This window comes from Dysidea avara, chromosome 1, assembly GCF_963678975.1.
Source record: "Dysidea avara chromosome 1, odDysAvar1.4, whole genome shotgun sequence".
In the NCBI taxonomy this organism is placed as follows: Eukaryota; Metazoa; Porifera; class Demospongiae; order Dictyoceratida; family Dysideidae; genus Dysidea; species Dysidea avara.
The window spans coordinates 17,949,867-17,970,281 of record NC_089272.1 but is presented as its reverse complement, the minus strand read 5'-3'; the positions used below and the strand labels follow the sequence as shown (position 1 = coordinate 17,970,281).

General features: G+C 37.2%; 1 long non-coding RNA gene across 1 annotated transcript in view; it reads left to right on the top strand.

The window, feature by feature from the left end:
- LOC136258276 (uncharacterized) overlaps nt 1-19,231 on the top strand; it is a 30,130-nt gene extending 10,899 nt beyond the window's left edge. Inside the window, exons 4-5 of the long non-coding RNA XR_010702726.1 lie at nt 11,036-11,104; nt 18,783-19,231. This is a non-coding gene — a long non-coding RNA (uncharacterized lncRNA). The remainder of the gene's footprint in view (nt 1-11,035; nt 11,105-18,782) is intronic.
- The last annotated feature ends 1,184 nt before the right edge of the window (nt 19,232-20,415 follow it).

Sequence of the window (20,415 nt, the reverse complement as noted above, 5' to 3'; positions counted from 1 at the left end):
GGTGGACATACAACAGGAGTCACTGAGGGGTCTATCTCAATGTGATAGGGAGACTTGAGACATCCTAGACCTTGAAACAACTTTGGATACCTCTTGGTAAGCTGTGGTGTGCCACGGTCAATATTCAGAACTATTTTGACAATTCCAAGCTCCTGGGATGCAGACAACCCAAGTATAGGGTCTTGTGTTGTGTCAACTATGTGAAGCTCAAGCTGTCGATGTTCACACTTAAGGCGAGTGCACCCTACCACTTTGAGGTTTCCTCCACTGTAGCTGGTGAGTTTTGTCACAGGTTTAGTCATAAGTGGCTTTGTGCTTAGCTTGTCATACATTGCTTGGGATAGTATGTTTACCTGTGAGCCTGTGTCGACCTTGAATCGGACTGTAAGGTTTTGCACTTGTAAGGGTGTATGACACTCATCTCCTGTGACCTTTGTTTTACTAGTGATGGCTCCAATAAATAATGAGTGTTCACTGTCTCCAGAATCTGAATCCTCATTTTGCTCAATAGCATCAGTTGTCCGGGAGGTTCTGCAATACTTAGAAAAGTGATTGAATTTATTACATTTGCGGCATTGTTTGCCATATGCTGGACATTGCTTTCTGGGATGTCGGAGGCCACAGCTTCCACAGGGTTGGTTCATGGGCTCTGTTGTGGATTGCTTGCCTCCTCTACCACTGGGCCTTTGAGATTGAGCACTATGTGACTTTCTCAATCCATGAACTCTGTCACTGTTCTCTGCCAAATATTGGGAGCTTTGCTTAGATTCAGCATCTGCATGACATATTGATATTGCTTTGTCCAGTGAGAGATCCTCTACATGCAACAGTCGTTGTCTAACATCATCTGAGGATGTGCCACAGACTATTCTGTCCCTAATTTATTCATTCTCTAGGTTGCCAAATTTGCAGTTCTTTGCAATTAAGCGGAGTTCTGTGACATACTGGTCGATTGTCTCACCTCTACCTTGTGCTCGTGTGTTGAAACGATATCTTTCGATAGTTAAGTTTTGTTTTGGCTTGCAATACGCTTCAAATTTGGTGAATAGAACATCGATTTTGCCAGTTTCTTCATCTGTTAGAGTCATAGTGTTGTATATGTCTCTTCCGGCTTGTCCTATCACGTACAGAAACGTACTGCACTTCTCTTTCTCCAACGATTTCGTCATTGTCAACTCAATAAACAATTGCATAGTTTGCTTCCATTGACGCCACTTCTCTGCAATGGTGGTGGGTCCGCTGGTGGAAAAATCTAACTCTCCTGGAGGTTTTAAGTTGTCCATCAAGAAAAGAACTGTTCCTTTAGATTCCTGACACCATGTAATATCTCGACTTCATTAAAAAAACAAGAATCAACAATATGTATGTCACCGTGATTGTTAATAATGACAAAATATCAAATTGATCATTCGTTGATCATGAGTTAGTGGTAACACCATATTTAAAAGTAGCACTTGTGAGGGAGGTGTGTATGTGACCATTTCCAGCAAATTAAAGTCAATGTGAAATTGTAAAAATTTTGTTGAGCTGGAACACATTTGAGGGAGTTATATGTATGCATAATCATTGCTAGTGCGTATAGTAAATATGAAATTGTGTAACACTGTAGCACATTTTAGAAGGCGTGTGTGCATAACCATTGCCAGTGAAACAAGTTACAAATGTGAAATAATTAAGTTATCAGTAACACTGTTGCCTGTAGCAACAGTATTTAGAGTGCATACATGTAGTTTAGCTAATCACAAATAGTAATTTGTGATTTCTTTAATTTGGCGGTAACATTTAATGTAGCCAAAACAATACATGTGAGGGAGGAGTGTACATGACCATTGTTAGTGTGGTAAATACATAGAAAATGTGAAAATGTAAGGTTTTTGAGTTAGCAGTAACACTGTATCCTATAGCTACACATTTGAGGGGGCATGAGTATGTAACCATTGTTTTGTTATTGAAACTATAAAATTTTAATTAGCAGTCACATTTTATGCATACATCAACATTGCTAGTGTAGTAAATGGCAAATGCAAAATTGCAAGTTAGCAGTAGCATTATTGCCATAGCAACACATTTTACAGCACATAACATGTATGTGATCATTGTTAGTTTAGCAAATAGCAAATTAGCATAACTAATCTGAAATTGTAAAATTTTGTTCAGTTGGAGGTAATACTGTAACGCATTTGAGGGATATAATATGTGCATAACCATTGCTAGTGTGTAGTAAATGCCAAATGCCAAATTTGTGTAACATTGTACCACCATTTCAGGGGACGTGTGTGCATAACCATTGCTAGCGGTGCAGGATGATGCAAATGTGAAATTGTATTTTTTTAAATTAGCAGTAAAACTGTTGCTATAGCAACAGCACTTAGTAGTGCTGAACAATTATTGGTTATTTGACTATTCGGTCGGAATGACACTATTCAATTCATTAACACTCTATTCAAAGAATTGTTAGCACTTCGTACACTGTATTCAGATGGAAAACCCAGCCTTGAAACTTAAGATTGTGAATGAAGTGATGTTTCTATGCTTTAAAAATTATATTTTAGAAAAGACACTGTTAGAAATAGTGCTTAGGCTTTAGCTACCTTGCTCCATAATAAAAGGTTTCAGTACTTATTCAATAGAAGTATAAGCTTAAAGAGTAATCGAATATTTGGTCATTTGTTCACAACTATTCGAATAGTAAAAATTGCTATTCGTTTCAGCACTAATATTTAGGGTGCATATAATATAATATATGCACACTAAAATCTGTTGCTATGGGCAACAGTGTTACTGCTAACTTGAAAAGCTTACAACTTCATGTTTGTTAATGCTAATTCAAAAAAAATTGCAATTAAATATTTGTCATTTGCTACCATAACAATGGTTATATACATACATACACATGCCCCGTATATATGTTGCTATAGGCTGCAGTGTAACACACCCACCCTCAAATATTTAATGTGTTGCTATAGGCTACAGTGTAACACACCCACCCTCAAATATTTAATTTGTTGCTATAGGCTGCAGTGTTCTGCTAATACCATAACAATGATTACATAAACACACCCCACAAATATACTATAACAATGGTTATGTACACGTGCCCCCTAATTTTTGAGGGGGCATGTTTATGTAACCATTGTTATGGTAAATAGCAACATTTGTTACACTAACAATGGCCACATACATATATACCTCTCTCGCATGTGTTGCTGTTCATGTGGCTACAGCTGGAAGGTCCATTTAACATGGGTGACTGATGTGACCAATGTATCACGCTACCTGTTGGTCAGGCCATTATGTGTGTGCATGTTGGTCTGGCCATTTCTGTTGTTCAGTCCATTATCCCCCTGTCTAGATCTGGTACAAGAGAAGGATTAGAAAACAAAAATACAATAGTGATCTGACTCAAGTGTAAGCACTAAGCAGAATATGTCTGCCGGCACTGGGGATGCATCAGGAAGTGAAATTAGTTGGACTAGCTAGTTATCATTCCAGCACTGTCCCTTATAGGGTTTTGGAGTATTGTTACTAATTTAATATTTGCCATTTGCCAAACTAACAATAGTCATGTATCATATATCTGTTGCATAAGAAACAGTGTTACTGCTAACTAGCAAAAAGTTGTAATTGCATATTTGTAACTTGCTCCACTAGCAATGGCTATGTATATGCCCCCTCTACAGTGTTACACAATTAATTTCACATTTTGCCATTTACTACACTAACAACAGTTATGTACATATGCTCCTCAAATGTGCTGCTATAATAGTGTTACCTCCAACTCAATAGCTTTTTTTACAATTCACATTAGTTTTGCTATTTGCCATGCTAGCTAACAATGGCCACGTACACAATGGACATGTACACAATGGCCACGTACACAATTCCCTCACATATGCTGCTTTTAAGTACAGTGTTAATTCGCGAAAAAAATTATAATTGCCATTAGCTAAGAGCAGTCACATGCATTTGTGCCCTAAACTCTGTTGCTATGGGCAACAGTGTTACTGCTATATGTAACTCAAAATTTTGCAATCTTACATGCAACAATGGTGACTCACAAATGTCCATTGTTATAATGGGTGTGCTATTCTACGCTATAGCTAGTATTGGTCATTTACTCTCTCTCTCTCTCTCTCTCTCTCTCTCTCTCTCACACACACACACACACACACACACACACACACACACACACACACACACACACACACACACACACACACACACACACACACACACACACACACACACACACACACACACACACACAGCTAGTGTTTTTCCAGTATCAGCTAGTTATTACAATTCTAGTTCCAGTTTTGGAACCATAATCTTTAAAATTACAGTTCTAGTTCTAGTTCTGGAACCATAACCTTTAGAATTACAGTTCTAGTTCCAGTTCTGGAACCATAATCTTTAAAATTACAGTTCTAGTTCTAGTTCTGGAACCATAACCTTTAGAATTACAGTTCTAGTTCCAGTTCTGGAACCATAATCTTTAGAATTACAGTTCTAGTTCCAGTTCTGGAACCATAATCTTTAGAATTACGTTTCTAGTTCCAGTTCTGGAACCATAATCTTTAGAATTACAGTTCTAGTTCCAGTTCTGGAACCATAATCTTTAGAATTACGTTTCTAGTTCCAGTTCTGGAACCATAATTTTTAGAATTACAGTTCTAGTTCCAGTTCAGGAGCCATGACATTTACTTGATATTCTAGAACAACACTTATTTAACTTAAGTATTACCAAAAGCCCATATTATGAAATATGGAGACTCACTATTAAGTTATATAAGCTAATATGCTACAGGTTTACTTGTTTCATATATGTAGCTAATACTGTACAGTATGTAGCCAATACTGTATAGTAGTTATCAGCATTATTACACTAACAACTATAACCCTAACACTCTATAGGGTGGTACTAAAAGACTTGTAGCTACATGTAATTATCAAACACTGAACCAGACATAACATGTGCAGCATTTTGCTTTCTGTTCTAATATTATAGCTAATCAGTTGTTTCAAGCACTTTTTAGCACATTGATGTATACATGGTTGTAATAGGTCTACATACATCTTTTATGAAGTTATATACTACATTAAGTGCTTTTGTCTGCAGATAAATTCTGGTCTTATAAGAACATAAAATCTCATTGGCAAAAGCTGTATGGTTATGACCAATTCCAGTTCCAGTATTAGCTAGTTCCAGTACTTGATAAAATTTCTTTATAGTTCTAGTTCTAGTTCCAGTCTTGAAGAAAGTAAAATTATAGTTCTAGTTCCAGTTCCAGTCTTAAGAAAAGCAAAATTATTGTTCCAGTTCTATTTCTAGTTCTAGAACTGGAACTGGAATAAAAAGGGCAGAAACTGGAATTATTTTAGTTCCAGTACTGAGAACTGGAACAACGCTAACACACACACATGCACTCTTCTTTCTCTCTCTCTCTCTTTCTCTCTTGTAGCACCTGTGTAGTGCACAGGTGTCCCAGTATTGGTTCACTGGGTAGGGGCATGACCATTCTGGTATGGCAGCAGTGAAAGTTTTGCTTGCTTTGTGCTTTTGCTCAAGGGTGCGTAGGAGTCAGCTCAGGCAAACTGATCCTCCTGGGGCAGGACTAGGAGGCTGTACCATGTCTCTCATGGACTCTGTGTGACACACACACACACACATACACACACACACGTATGCACGCACGCCCTCTCCAATGTGTTGCTATAGTAATAAAATATCATGAGTTCACACCTCCTTTGACGCTAGTATGGCTGTGCTCTGTATTGTAGAAATATGCTGGCGCCGTCAGATTATATTGTAATCTGGCACCATAGCACCACGTATTTTTTTTTTAACCCGGGCTTGATGGACTGCCCTTTCCTACCACCCCCAGCACAGATTGCAAGTGCTGGACAACTGAACAAAATTAAGCAGACAAATGGGATTCCACAGTCACTAAGTCCACTGACTGTGGAGTCCTGGTGTAAACACCAATGGAAGACTGTGCCCCACGAATACACTGAATTGCCAAGCGCAACAACGTAAAGCTCAGGCAACAACGCAGCCAACCCAGAACCACAGAATAATCATCTACCCACTTTGTGACCAGAAGAGAAGCAAGTCGCTTATAAAAAACAGTAGCCTCATGGGCTAAACCGCCAGTGGCAGCCAAAACAATTGGAGTGAAAGTGGCATGCTCCACTTCTCGAACCCGCTGACCATAAGCACGATGCTTAATCTTTTCATGCTTCCTAAAGGCGGATGACAGAGAGGAGGAACTATTAGAAGGAGCAAAAGGGTTAAAAACACGGACATCAATGAAACATCTCTCCGAACGACCACCCCAGAAGCCGTTTACAGCAACATCCAAGCGAGCCGAATCCTGAGTATTAGAGGTGGCAAGAGGGAACTGATCAGAAAGCTGAACCGGCTGTAACTCTGGCTCAACACACACCTGGGAACAAGGGACGGGCGAAGCACCATGTATGCTGGCACATGAGAATTCGCATGAGAGCAAAAGGGCTGGGCGAAAGGACCAACGTTCCTACCAGATGTAGTGGAGCACAGTGGTATCTTCCCAGCATGACCAACTAACTGGAAAGAAGCGCGCGTAGTCACTGCCCACAAATCGCCAGGGACGCCGACTCGAGATTCGCCAAAGTTGCCGGGACCGGCTTGTTCTGAGCTACTGTAAGGTATGTGACTTGATAAGGTAACTACTGCATTATGTAAATGAAATTATATCACCTCAGTTTGTAATAGCTTATTAAGTTATACGTTTCACTTTGTGAGGCCGTACCATTAATTTTGAAATGGTCATGATGTGATGGGAACCGACGCCGGATGATGATACATCTTATTATGAATTGCATCCATTCTGGCTACATAAATCCTTATGTTGGGTAGCAGCATGAAATCATTCTAAAGTACAGTCCATCCAGCTCTGGTGGCTATAGCTAGGTGTCAATTTGAGCTGAAAAGATAGTGTTAAATATCAGTATAGCTTAATCAGCAAACATAGGAAGCCAATTTTATTGCCCATCTCAGTAGTTAGAGAATACATCCTTGACATTCTAGCATGCTGTGATCCTTGCAAGGATGACTATTCAGTGCTTACAATAGCGGTCGGACATCTGAAATTTTCTGACCAAAATTGGTGTATGTCTGAACATGTTCTATTTTGGTCGGACATCATGCCAGTCCAACAAAAATTGGTATAAAATTTACTCAGACAAATTTATATTAGACTTAATATAATAATTTTTCATGGTAAAAGTATTCAATGTCTGAACAAGTTTTACAAATGTCTGATCAAAAATAGTTTAGTTTAGGTGCTATGTCCTAGCATTTTTGTCTGCTTATTTCAAGCACTGCTATTCACTTGACTGTTGTATACCGTTTGGCTGCTTGTATATGCACAAAGAAGTTAGTATTGGAAACACCGAGTAGTAGTATATTTTCCTGACTGTGTTATTGGAGAATAGGCAATCAGGAATTTGACCAGCGTGATACTATATATTTCTTGTTATGCACAACAAACAGTTTATAAAATATGTTACTTAACTTTTGATATCAATAGTGTGTATTTAATTTTTAGTCCTCACTATATACAGTACGGTCAGTAGCAAAATGTGATATTTTGAATCACTGTACCTGCTAGATTTGTGCATAAAGATTATATATATTCACAGAGCTTGTATGAGTTTAGTTGTTGGACAGACTAATATGTAATTGCAGTAATAAACAAAGGCATCAGAATAAAGTTAACACAGTATTATGGAGATGCTTTTTAGCAGTGTCCAGCTATATCATTAAACCATAGATAATATACGAACATGGATTGGAAACGTCCGTTAAATTATTTACCTATCCTAGTTACGGTGCGCCAATACATTGGGAAATTTGTTGAAATGTACTAGGTGGCCGTTTGGCTTTCTCTCGCTTGTTTGAAGGCTAGTTTCAAGGCGTGGACATTCCTTTTACATTGTTTATTGTGTAGCGTTTTGTACTGAACAAGAACACAGCTTGTCTGTGGACATTGGAGGGAATATCATTGGCGACAGGTGGATCGATACTGGCAGGTACGCGTTAGCAAATATTTCAGAAGCATCTTTACCAGCTATCTTGACATAGCCTCTACGCCACAATCAAATAAATGTTTGATAAACTGAAAGGAATTTTTAGCCAAAGACTTGTTCGGCTTGGGTAAAACAATTGCCCAAAGTAGCACCTGTTTTCTGTCGTTTTATCCAAACAGTCCGAGTATACAGTGAAACATTGGATACCTGGTTAGCTAAAGCCACTCTGCCTGCTATAAGTGAAGTTAAGAACAGAAAACAAACGATGCTGCACTTTTTATTTCTTCAGGAAATTTGCCCAACCGCTATGAAACACTATACTTCACCTTTCAACTTGCATCTTGTTACGCTGTTGTTTGCTACTCGCCAGTATCCATAACCAGTCCAGCCTCCAATTAGTGTAGGTGCTTTGTAACCCAGCTGTAACCAACAAGCACGTATTTGTAGCTTACAAGAAATGCAAAATGTTCCACCTGTAACGACTGTAAACTTTTCGCGCACCGTAACGAGGATGGTCTATGACGTCACTACGTAAATAATACGGGCGTTTCCAATCCATGTTCGTATATTATCTATGATTAAACCAACACTTGTCAGGTTACTGACTAGCACCTTGTACATATGTACAGTGTCACAGCCCAAAGTGACCTCTAAATAGCATGGAAGCATGCTCCTAGACTGAGCCTTACCACTTTCACTTATACTATGATAAACATGTAACTATGTTAACTACTGCATAGCCATAAGTTATGCTGAGTAACAAGCTGTACTACTAAGTAATGCTGAAACGATTATTCGGTTATTTGACTATTCGGTCGGCAAGACACTATTCGGTCGGCAAGACACTATTCGATTCGTTAACACATTATTCGAATAATTGTTAGCACTTTGTACACTGTATTCAGATGGAAAAGCCAGCCTTGAAACTAAAGATTGTGAATGAAGTGGTGTTTTTATGCTGTAAAAGTTCTATTTTAGAAAAGATAGAAATAGCTCTTAGGCTTTACCTTACTCCATAACGAAAGGTTACAGGGGTAGTGCTAAAAGCTGGAACGGAACGGAACCAATTGGGGCGTGCGCCAAGTAGAAGAATCGTTTGAGACGGGTTTTGCATTGTTTCCAACTGCCACACAGTTACTAGAATTGTGCTAGAGTTCAGTTCCTTCTACTTATATGCAAGCTAGAAATCGCGCTCTCGAAATTTCTATTTAATGCCCGCATGTTGTTCTCTTACCAATCCATCAAATTCTGTTTAATCCTGATGTAGAATTGCTTCCTTATCATTCTAAAAGGTAAACTACTGTAGTATTTTTATGTTATAGTCGTGTCCAACTCTTTAGTAACAGCGAGGATGGTTTTCTGAAGTCTGCCAGCATGGGCAATAATTTACTAGAGTTAACCAGTGTATGTTAGTGGCTGTGAATCATATGCTTACATTGCTTACAAAATAATAGTTTAGCAGGTTAAATGATAGTTTTTCAGCATAAGTCATTGAAAAACGCTTTCGTTCAGTGGGCATTAAATAGAAACTTCGAGCGAGCGATTTCTAGCATGCCTACAAGTAGAAGAAAACTAACTTCAGCACAATTCAAGTCACTATGTAATGGTAATAAACGGTGTACAATCTGCAAAAATGATTTATTAATTTGGTGCGCGCCTCGTTCCGTTCTATTCCGTTCCGGCTTTTAGCACTACCCAGGTTACAGTACTTATTCAATAGAAGTATAAGCTTAAAGAATAATCGAATATTCGGTCGTTTTGTTCATAGCTATTCGAATAGTAAAAATTGCTATTCGTTTCAGCACTACTACTAAGTATTTACTGTAAAAAAAATTTGTAGTGAATTTCACTACTTATTTCACTAATTTTTGCCACAATGCTCACTATTTTTGTGTAGTGACGTTCACTACGTTGTAGTGATGGTCACTACAAAAGGATTATTTAAGCAGAAAAGATTGATCATGCATGCTGTGGTATTATCACATATTCTGTCACTGCAATTATTAAAAATTATCCAGGTTGCTTTTGCCATTTTAAGTTACTCTTATGTTAAAATCTTTGTGTTTTTAAACAGTTACTCTTCTTCATGTTATGCATACACCTAGGTACAGAAGTTCTATACATGTAAATATATATAAATAAGCTTGGAGCTATATATGATGTCATATTCTAAGGGTTATAGTGCATGCTATTATAAATAAATTAATAAACAAACAAAATGTTGTTGTAACAGCTGACCCTTACACTATGTTTGATGGGAATCGTCCGGGTTTTCCATTGTGACTGAGAGATCCTTTTCCTAGTAGGCTATCAGTCTGCAAAACAGACCTGCTGCTGTTTTGTATTAAAGTATAGCCAGATAGTGTAGCTTTACTGATAGAAATTTTCATACAGTTATACACAATGACAGAAAAGTTATGAAATTTCAAAGGTCAAAAATTGGGTCAAAGTTTGTCTGTGAAAAGGTACTTTTTTTACAAATCCAGTCTCATATGTGACTAAAACAGATAATTTTGCACAACCATTGAATTGCTTTTCTGTTATCTATAGTAACAGGGAGTGGACAACCACAATAAGACGTTAATCATCGATAGTCTTTGAGTTTAAAGCACTAGACAGTTGAAATAGCAATAAACTTGATTTATATAGCAATGATATGGGAAATAAAATTAATAAATTACAGGTGTTAAAATAATTCATCATGCACAAATAAGCATAGAATGCACATAACTACTGTACATATGTGACTGGCCGAGCAAAAAACTATTGCTTTTGCAAAAACAAGTGTTCAAGAAATGTAATGAAGTAAGCTGGGTAAAAAAATTGTGAATAATATTATCTTGCTGTACAATTGCTTTGACGCACGGTCAAATCAACAAAAACTATACGTAATTACGGATTTTCCTAGTAGAAATAAAGTTTATCCATAGTCATATCATTTCTTTCTCCTCTTCTTTTTCCATAGAAGAGCTTCTTTGTCTAAAAAGAGGAGTACAGGGAAAGCACTATACCGTGGTGGATTGGACAGTTCATGGTGAGCAAATTAAGCTAATCCCATCTTCGTAGCATGTTTTAGCTGTGAGACATCTATTCTAATACTGTGGCATGTATGTACATGTAGTGGGCTGTAAGTTACTGTGATGTTGGTCACTGAAATCTTCATGACACACTACAGAAAGAAATAAAATACAATTATGAAAATGTAGCTTAGAAGACCCCTTCCTTGCAGTCAAACTTAGATAAGGAATAGTTCACAGCCTTATTCAATATATCTTTCACTATGACTCTGTATTACAACTACCACTAAAACAGTTAGAGTACAGCATTATATCCAAAGTTCAGTTGATCTATGACACTCTATTAAATTGTTTATTATTTCTAAATTGTTGTTTATTGTTAGTCTCATGATCAGTAGAAATCAGGTGACAGTCAGGTCTCTACATCAATATCATTTAGATGTCTATAGTACAGTGTGGTCTACTGTAGTGTGTGTGTGTGCGTGTGTGTGTGTGTGTGTGGTTTGTGAATAAACAGTAATGATTGGAGCCCAGCCCACCTGTATGATTTGCAGCTTTGACTTGACAGTCTACGTATAGCATGGGAATTTGTTAGTATTAATAAGGATTAGTGGAATAATGGAATAAGCAAATCTTATCCTTTTCAAATTTTACAGATAGTCATACACTCTATACCAAATAAATTTTGTTTAAAGTGGCAGTTACCTCACAATTTCTGGATTGAAGGATAGTTTTATAATTCAGTTATAAAAACATTTGGAGAGCTATGCTAAAGCAATCATCATTACATTGTAGACCAGCTCTTCCTCTATCTACATGCTCATTTGTATGGCCTGTGACTTTATAGAGTCAATTGTAAGAGCATGCGAAAATACTTTCGGTGTCAGTTTATGCAAAATGTGTTGCATACTATTGTGAAATAAACCTGGAATCTATTCTTTAGCAGCATAAGCAGGGTGAAATCAACACAACTTTAGCCTATGCCAGCCTGAAACACAGCTGGATTTTGAAGTCCTTTTGGCCACCGCGAAGGGACCTAAAACCTGTTGTGATATCGATAGGCAATATAAAAAATTCTTTTTTCTTGACATGCATCCCTGCTACAAATACCAATCACTTGTTATACACAAATACAGGGGTCTCCCTCACTAGTGTACAAGACAAAATTGATGCAGAAAGTTGTACTAACACTTTAGCATACCATACTGCATCCACAAACAACATATGCCGCCAAAGTTATGTGTGAAGTACTGGAATCCTGTAAACAAAGGTTCTAAACTACTCTACTTACTTTAGTGAAGAATGTCTTCAGGAATAATACTTACACAACAGTAACAAATTTCTTCTTGTTACAACTTACAAGGCAATGGCCTTAGTATGAGCAACTGCTATTTTAATCATGTTTTTACTAATCACATGATGCACTAAACGAATTTTTGTAGTGGGACGTATGGCTTAGTTTGCAATGGCTTCTAATTTTTGTAAACTAGATGGCCTTCACGTGCATCTGACTGAATCAAAATGTATGGTAATAGCGTTTAAATAGGGATTGCCTTGAAAGTTTTGTGTGCCGCCCAAAATTCCACCTTTAAAAATCACCCTAGAGACATTTTACACAATAAAAACCACCTTTACGGAATAGTACTAGTCCATATAATCATTAAATATAACAAAACACTTACAGGTGGCCGAATATAGAATTTTTTTTTTAAATCGCCAAAACTCGAATTTTAGTCTTACTACCTCACTCACTAACCACAGTCGCAAGGATAGAGGCCAAACGAAGCAGCACACAGACACCATTTTATGCCACAATAACAAACTCACTAGTGGGATGTGCCTGGGTTCCAACGAGTATAGGCCCTCTGCGCCTTTTCTTTTATCTTCAATCAGACTGCTTGTCTTATTCTTTATCCAATGAAACCATATTGAGAATTAATTTCCGTACCAACACATTCTTTCAGCAACATAAGACGTCACAAAATTATTTCAGAGATGGATTTCAGAAGTACTTCAGTCCTGGCGCTACTATAAGACTAGATATGTGCAAGCATAGTGCAAGTTCGCGATTGGGATCCCATTCGCGATAGGTTTGTGACCATGCCCTTCAATTAAAGATCTAAGTAGACTAGTAGCGATAGAGTGCAGAGATCACACCTCTTAACAATCTAGCGGTTTACTTAACAGTAAACAAAATTACCTCATCCCTTATTGGTCTAGCTAGCTGCATACTCTTGGCTGACTCGAGATATACTTGTATGATATTCTAATAGAACAGTCACAAGTTACTTTGCAGCTGGCTGTGCTACAACAAAAACTAAACAAACTAGTATTTAAAAAATGAAGTAAGGATCTATGCAACAAAAAGTGATGAAACAAGAGATGAATGATAGTATTAAGCATAGCTCAGTGGGAAAGTCCCTACTTTGGCACATTATCTATATATAACAATTATTTTGCTCAATGCCAAAGTAAGGATTTTCCCACTGAGCTATGCTGTAACACCATCATTCATCTCTTGTTTCACTAATTTTTGTTGCATAGATCCCTACTTAATTTTTTAAATTTACTTTTTTTTTTACAAAAAAGTACTAGTGTATTTAGAGTTGTACTATCAAAGTTGTGTTTGTACTAGTAATAGCATGGGTAGCAGTGAAATTTGGGATAAATATCACGAGTGTTGTATTGGAAATGGGGATAAATTTCACAAGGCGAAGCCGAGTGAAATTTACCATTTCCAATACAACAAGAGTGGTATTTATCCCAAATTTCACTGCTACCCATGCTATTCCCAGTTAATACCATACTCGCTGCATGTGCTGCATTAGCTTTGCTATGTACGCAATTTGTCACTATGTACTAAACACGCGTCGACACTAATTGGCGCTACATTTTTAACATAAATTCTAGCCAATGAAATTGCAATTACAACTTTTTCACTGCTGTCAGTGAAATACGGGATAAATTTCACTGCTACTATTGAGACTTTTGTACTGGCAGTGAAACAGGTATGGTATTAGTACTAGTAATAGCATGGGTAGCAGTGAAATTTGGGATAAATACCACGAGTGTTGTATTGGAAATGGTAAATTTCTAATACAACACTCGTGGTATTTATCCCAAATTTCACTGCTACCCATGCTATTCCCAGTTAATACCATACTCGCTGCATATACGCATTAGCGTTGCTATGTATGCAATTTGTCACTATGTACTAAACATGTGTCAACACTAATTGTTAACATAAATTCTAGCCAATGAAATTGCAATTACAACTTTTTCACTGCTACCAGTGAAATACGGGATAAATTTCACTGCTACTATTGAGACTTTTGTATGGGCAGTGAAACAGGTATGGTATTAGTCTTTATAATGAATTTCAGAACTCTTTAGGTTTGAATCAAGTAGTGATGTGCGATAATAAGTTTGCAACTATATCGATTAATCACAATAATTGCATCGCGATACGATAGTTATCACGGCAGTAAATCCAAATGATAAGATACATAATGTAGCACTGATTTTACTTTTTTTCCATGAATACGGGTAAAGGCACATCATGTATACCCGAATGTATATACGCCATGCCTAAATACAGCAAAGTTCAATCTCAGAAAACAATTAGAATACATGATGGAATAAACAAATGAATGCTTTAATTGTTCGAGTGATTCTGGCAAGGTAAGAATGTCTAATATTGGTGCTCACGATAATCACAAGCTATTATCATATCACGATAGTGAACCACTGCGATACGATTATCACACTATCGATATTATTGCACATCACTAGAATCAAGGAGTATAGATCAACAAGTTTACTTGAGCAAAGTAGGATGGTTGTTTGTGTGCTCATCCTATTCAATACTCTTACCAACCACTGCAAGAGTCAGTGCAGTTTTAGCATCAAAGAAAGTACTCATCATCTTAGAATTGTATCACTTTAAAATGGAGTTTCCAACTGCTGTCATTCGTCGTTTACAGCACATTGAATGCAAGGGTGTAACCTAAATCTTGCTGAAATTCTTTCTGTAAACCGCATGCAAACCGCAGCTTTTATTCAACTTAAGCTGGCCTTTATAAACAATTTATAGGCTAAATGAAACGGCAGACCACATTTGGTCAAAGCAGTAGAGTGCCAAACTAGCGAGCGTTTAGTTGTCAGATCGAAGCTTGGTGAAAGCAATGTCTCTTTGTTTTCTTTTTCCCTTACCTTTTTGGTTACAAGTTTTTTTTTTCTTCCAACCTTTTTAGTTACAATGTTTTTTGTTGCTTCAACAACAAACTGTTTTTGCTTCAATAACCTTTTCAATCTTTCAGTTAAACCTTTTTTCTGTTACATGTATGTGTTCTTTACTGCACATATATGCCACAGCTACCTTTATTCTCTCACTGGGCACCTCCTTACCTATTTCAACATTGACTTTTTTCCCCAAGTGTTTTTGTACTTGCAATCAATACAACTCATGCTTGACTGAGGAAGGTGTTGAGGTGATGACAAGGTAGTATTGTTTTAGCTGTACACGTACACGTAGGCTAACATGAATTGGTCAGTGCTTTGGCCCATTTTTATGCTTTACCTTATTGTTAGCTAAGTTAAGTAATTGTAAAGTTTCAAATTCCAGTTTGTTAGGTTAGGTAATCCAAAGGATGCTGCACATGTTACTGTCAGACCATCAGTACTGGCCACTATATAGCTTTAATATACAAAATTTAACAGTGTAACTAATGGCAAGTAAGGAATGCACACAGCAATCTATCACCTTACTTGAATGTATAACATGTAAATCTCCTGCACCATAGGACAGGTACCAGTGCTGTAGGGCACTGTATACTGATGCTACATGCTGCTTATGTACAAATTCATTCCGTTTTGTAGTCAGTAAGTTGAATGTCATGTAGAATCTGACATGGTGCCATTACATGTATAGCCTGTGTGACAGTTACTACTAACACTATATTTGTGACCAGATTTTACAAAACCGATCCAAATCGCACATCAGGCAAAATCAAACTAACTCCACCAGTGGATAGCTACACTATCGTACTACAAGTTTTGACCCTCAGCACTACTCAAACTACACGAGGCTGGTTTCAACAGACGTCTTTTCCGGGTGGTGTGGAGTGCTCAAATGGCGGTTTCAGGCCTTGTGAAGGACCTGGCTTGGCAAGAATCAGTGGTTTACTGGTGGACAGCCTTATAATGCTGGCCAGACGTGTACTCTGTTGATTTTGCTACATATCAGCCACTAAGGAGCCAGCACAGCCCTGTAATCTCGTGTCTGGACTCCAATCGTGGTCTGCCTCCATTTTGAGGTCTATCTCTTGCCCTCCCCACCACCCCCCAGCCTCCACCCCTTTGCGAGCACTTGTGATACTACTTCGCTCGTCCAACTGCTCAGATTTTCTATCTTATTTGGTGGGAAACTGTACAAGCAGCTACAAGTAATGGAAGTGGCCTGAAAGGTAACAGATTGATGCATCTTTTGTGTAAATTTCATATGCGTGCTTGCTATCCTTGGAGAGTTATGCTGGCTTCAATTCTTTAAAACCGTTTATCTCGAAACTTCTAATGTGCGATTTGGATCGTTTTTCCAAAATCCAGTCATATTTATAGTTTGCACCTTTGTGGTAAACATGTAGGATAATACAAGGCTTAGCGTAGCTACACACAGCTCACATTCTTTAAAAGTGACATCACCTACACATGGTTACATGAATGGCACTGATTTTTAATGCTTGCTTCAATTGCTTAGTAGTTAATTAAGTGGAGATGGTTCTGCACATAGGCCTTAGCACATAACATCCACAGTACAACAAGTACTGCACTGTAAAGCAGGTAACAATGCTACAATGGTATATACTATTTCATGTCTTTTGTTTTTAGCATTTTATATAGTGTGCATAATAGGACAGGTACTACTACCAGCACCATTTGTATCTGTATGGTAAACACTCCAGATATACAGAACCTTATTGGAATTACTTTCTTTTCTGAATGTGTGCGTTGAAGCATATCTCTATGCTTAAAGTACTAAGTGATGCTTTATACCAATGCTGCGTAGGATTTTTTGTCACTAGTTAGCTACAGGATAAACTCAGTGTAAAGTGCATGTGCATGACTCTTTGTAAACAGTCCTGCACCATAGGGTAAGTACCAGTGCTAGTAAAGTATAATGATTGGTATAGAGTGTATAATTAAATTTCACAATTTACAAAAACCTATCGTGATGCCCCCCCTGCCTTCCAGTTTCATGTTTTGATTGAACAATAAAGAATGTCTCTGAAAATTCATTTTATGCACTACCAAAATCATTTAAATCAAACATGATGTCTTCATCCGTCACGACATTGAATGGATGTTCTGTAGGTATGCAGAGAAAGTGTGAATTGCAGAGTAGACAAGTTTAAGAGTTTTCCAGAGCAATAAATTCCTTTACATGTAACATATAGCAACAAATATTGATGAAACTAATATTTGGTGATTTGCTATAAAATTGAATTGGCAAAAACTTAATGTGGCAAAATGCTCTCACTGAAAAGAATTGGTGGTACACCGTTGCATGTGAGGTTGTATGTGGTGTAAGCTGACTGAAGGACTGACGAAACATGCATGCTGTAGTGTATAATTCTTTTTGTGCTCAAATGTTTTTTCATTGCATGCATCAGTCTGGGCGGGTCACTTTCATGATTGAAACTGAATTAGTTCATCCGCTGCTTTAAAGAATAACCTGCTGCAGCCCAGTTTCTTTCTTGGGCCATGCCCACTTAACAATATCATGTGTATCTATCTGTAGGCATACATAACTGACCTTTATTTCTAGCGTGATTGTGCAATAACAGACCAAAATACTGTAACTTTATATTAATCGATAAAATACTGAGATCAGCATTTGCAATATCAAATTCAATACGATACTAAATTTGGAGGTTTGGTAACGAATTCACCAAATTTAGTTCACCGCCAAATTTTGTTATGTAGTTTAATAGAGTAAATGGAAAAAGGAGCGCCATTTGTAGTTCAGATGGTAAATTATAGTCCAAGCAGCAGTTGCTATCTTTACTTATGACCAAATTTCAAGTCAATGCAGGGGCGGATCCAGAGTTTGGAAAGGGGGATGCACTTTGCTGAAAAGTTGAAGAGCAAAAAAAAAAGGTCACAGCAATAATGCGATACAGAAAGAGCCTCTTGTCTCTGAAATTTCAGAAAGGGTCTCTGAAATTTCAGAACAATTTAAGAATTTATATCTGCAGAAATTTCAGAAAGGGTCTCTGAAATATCAGAACAATTTAAGAATTTATATCTGCAGAAATGTCAGAAAGGGTCTCTGAAATATCAGAACAATTAAAATTTATATATTTCTGCAGAAATTTCAGAAAGGGTCTCTGAAATTTCAGAAGTGTTTCTGAAATTTCAGAACAGTTGCATGAAAACATTTCTGAAACTTCAGAAGAGGTATTTCTGAACACTTTAAGAAGGCATCTCTAGTCTCTGAAATCTCTGAAATTTCAGAATGTCTTATGAAAGCATCTCTGAAATTTCAGAAAGACTCTGATGTCTGAAATTTCAGAATGCCTGAAGAAAGCATCACTGAAATTTCAGAAAGGGTCTGCGAAGTTTTAAAATGGTCTCAACATTATTATATTTGAAACTTGGCTGTTAGTGTCATCTGTTCACCATTATTATGTCCCACAGGTGGAACTTGGAAAAAGGAAAAGCAGTGACACAGGTTCTACTAAAAAATCTAAAAAGCAAGCATCGATACAAGAACCAGCAGTAATTGCTTACCAACCAGGCCAGGTTGTGGCTATGTGCTGTGAGAAATACAAAGAATACAAGCCACAAATAGCAAAAATAGATAAAGTAAATGGAGCTGCAGGAAATGTGAATATAACATGGCTTGATGGAACCTATGACTCAAACTGGAAAGTTTGGAATACCGGAGGAAGAATCATAAAGACACAGTTCCCATACACGCTATTTTGACACAAGTGGAATTTTCAAGTGACATGTGTATATCAAAGAAACGTAATTCAGAACTGAACAAAAAATACTCTTCCACTGAGTATGTGTAATCTATCTGCTGCTAATATTAACATTTTATTTATGCTGTTTTTGCAATTGGTAAATATTTTACATAAAGAAAGACCTAAATTTGCAACACTAAGATAATTGCAAATAACTATTGAATATACCTATATTTGCAAACACCTCATGCAAATTGTAGGACATTTATGCAATATTTGCAACTAAGGTCTGCAAAATTGATGTAATAGTGCCTTATTTTGCAACATTTTTCCCAAATTAGATTTTCCCAACCCAAAATAAACTTTGTTATACAGTGTAAAATAATGATTCACCTACACATGTGGATAAAGGATGGTATGAATTTAACTTGGAGAAAAACATAGCTAAAAGTAGCTCATATGTCATTTCTCTCTGCTACACATTCTTAGAACTTCTAAACAATTATAGCTTTAAGTAGACTGTGAAGTTTGCAACTATATCTTTTGAACAAACAGATCTCCTCCACTTAGCAGATGCAATAGGGATGAGCCTATTTTGCTTTATTTTCCACCTAGTTTTCTTTCCAGCAATTCTTTTATTTTTCACCTATTTTGCTCGGGGTTTTTTCTATTTTGCTGAGCATCAGTAAAAATTAATTGCAGTATTTCAAGCTTGCAAGCATGTGTGACTGCTCTATTAGAATATTTTGTACATAGTGACTGCTCTATTAGAGTATCTCTATCTTTTGTCACCATTTCCTATGAGCTCATGTTATCCTAATTATGCTAATACCATGCGTGACTGTTCTATTAGAGTATCTCGATCTTTTTCATACAAAATGTGCTAAGCTGCCATTCCTTGGTGCCCATTTTTCCAATTTTCCACCTATTTTTCCAGCATTTTGCTCTTTGCTTTTACCAACGTATTTTTCCAAAAAATTTGCCGGCAAAATCGGCGCATTCCTACAGATGTTATACCATCCCTGGCATTAGCGACCACTAAGCAGTTTCTATCAAATCTTTAACTACTGCTTAGACACATTCTTCAACAATTTATACCAGTCGCCGAGATTGAACAGATGGTAAATAAATAATTAATCTATTAGGCTGTTGATATTTAGCCGGTCACCGATTTTTTCTAAGTTCTAAAAACGTGATACCAAAGGTTCAAGAAACTAAGAAGAAAAAAGTGTGGTGCAGCCGGGAATCGAACCCAGGTACCCAGGTACCCAGGTTTGAGAGGCCGACGCTCTAGCCACTGTACACCGGTGCTTGCTGGCTACTCCTCTTGTTTTTGTACTATTTAAATGTTACACATATAA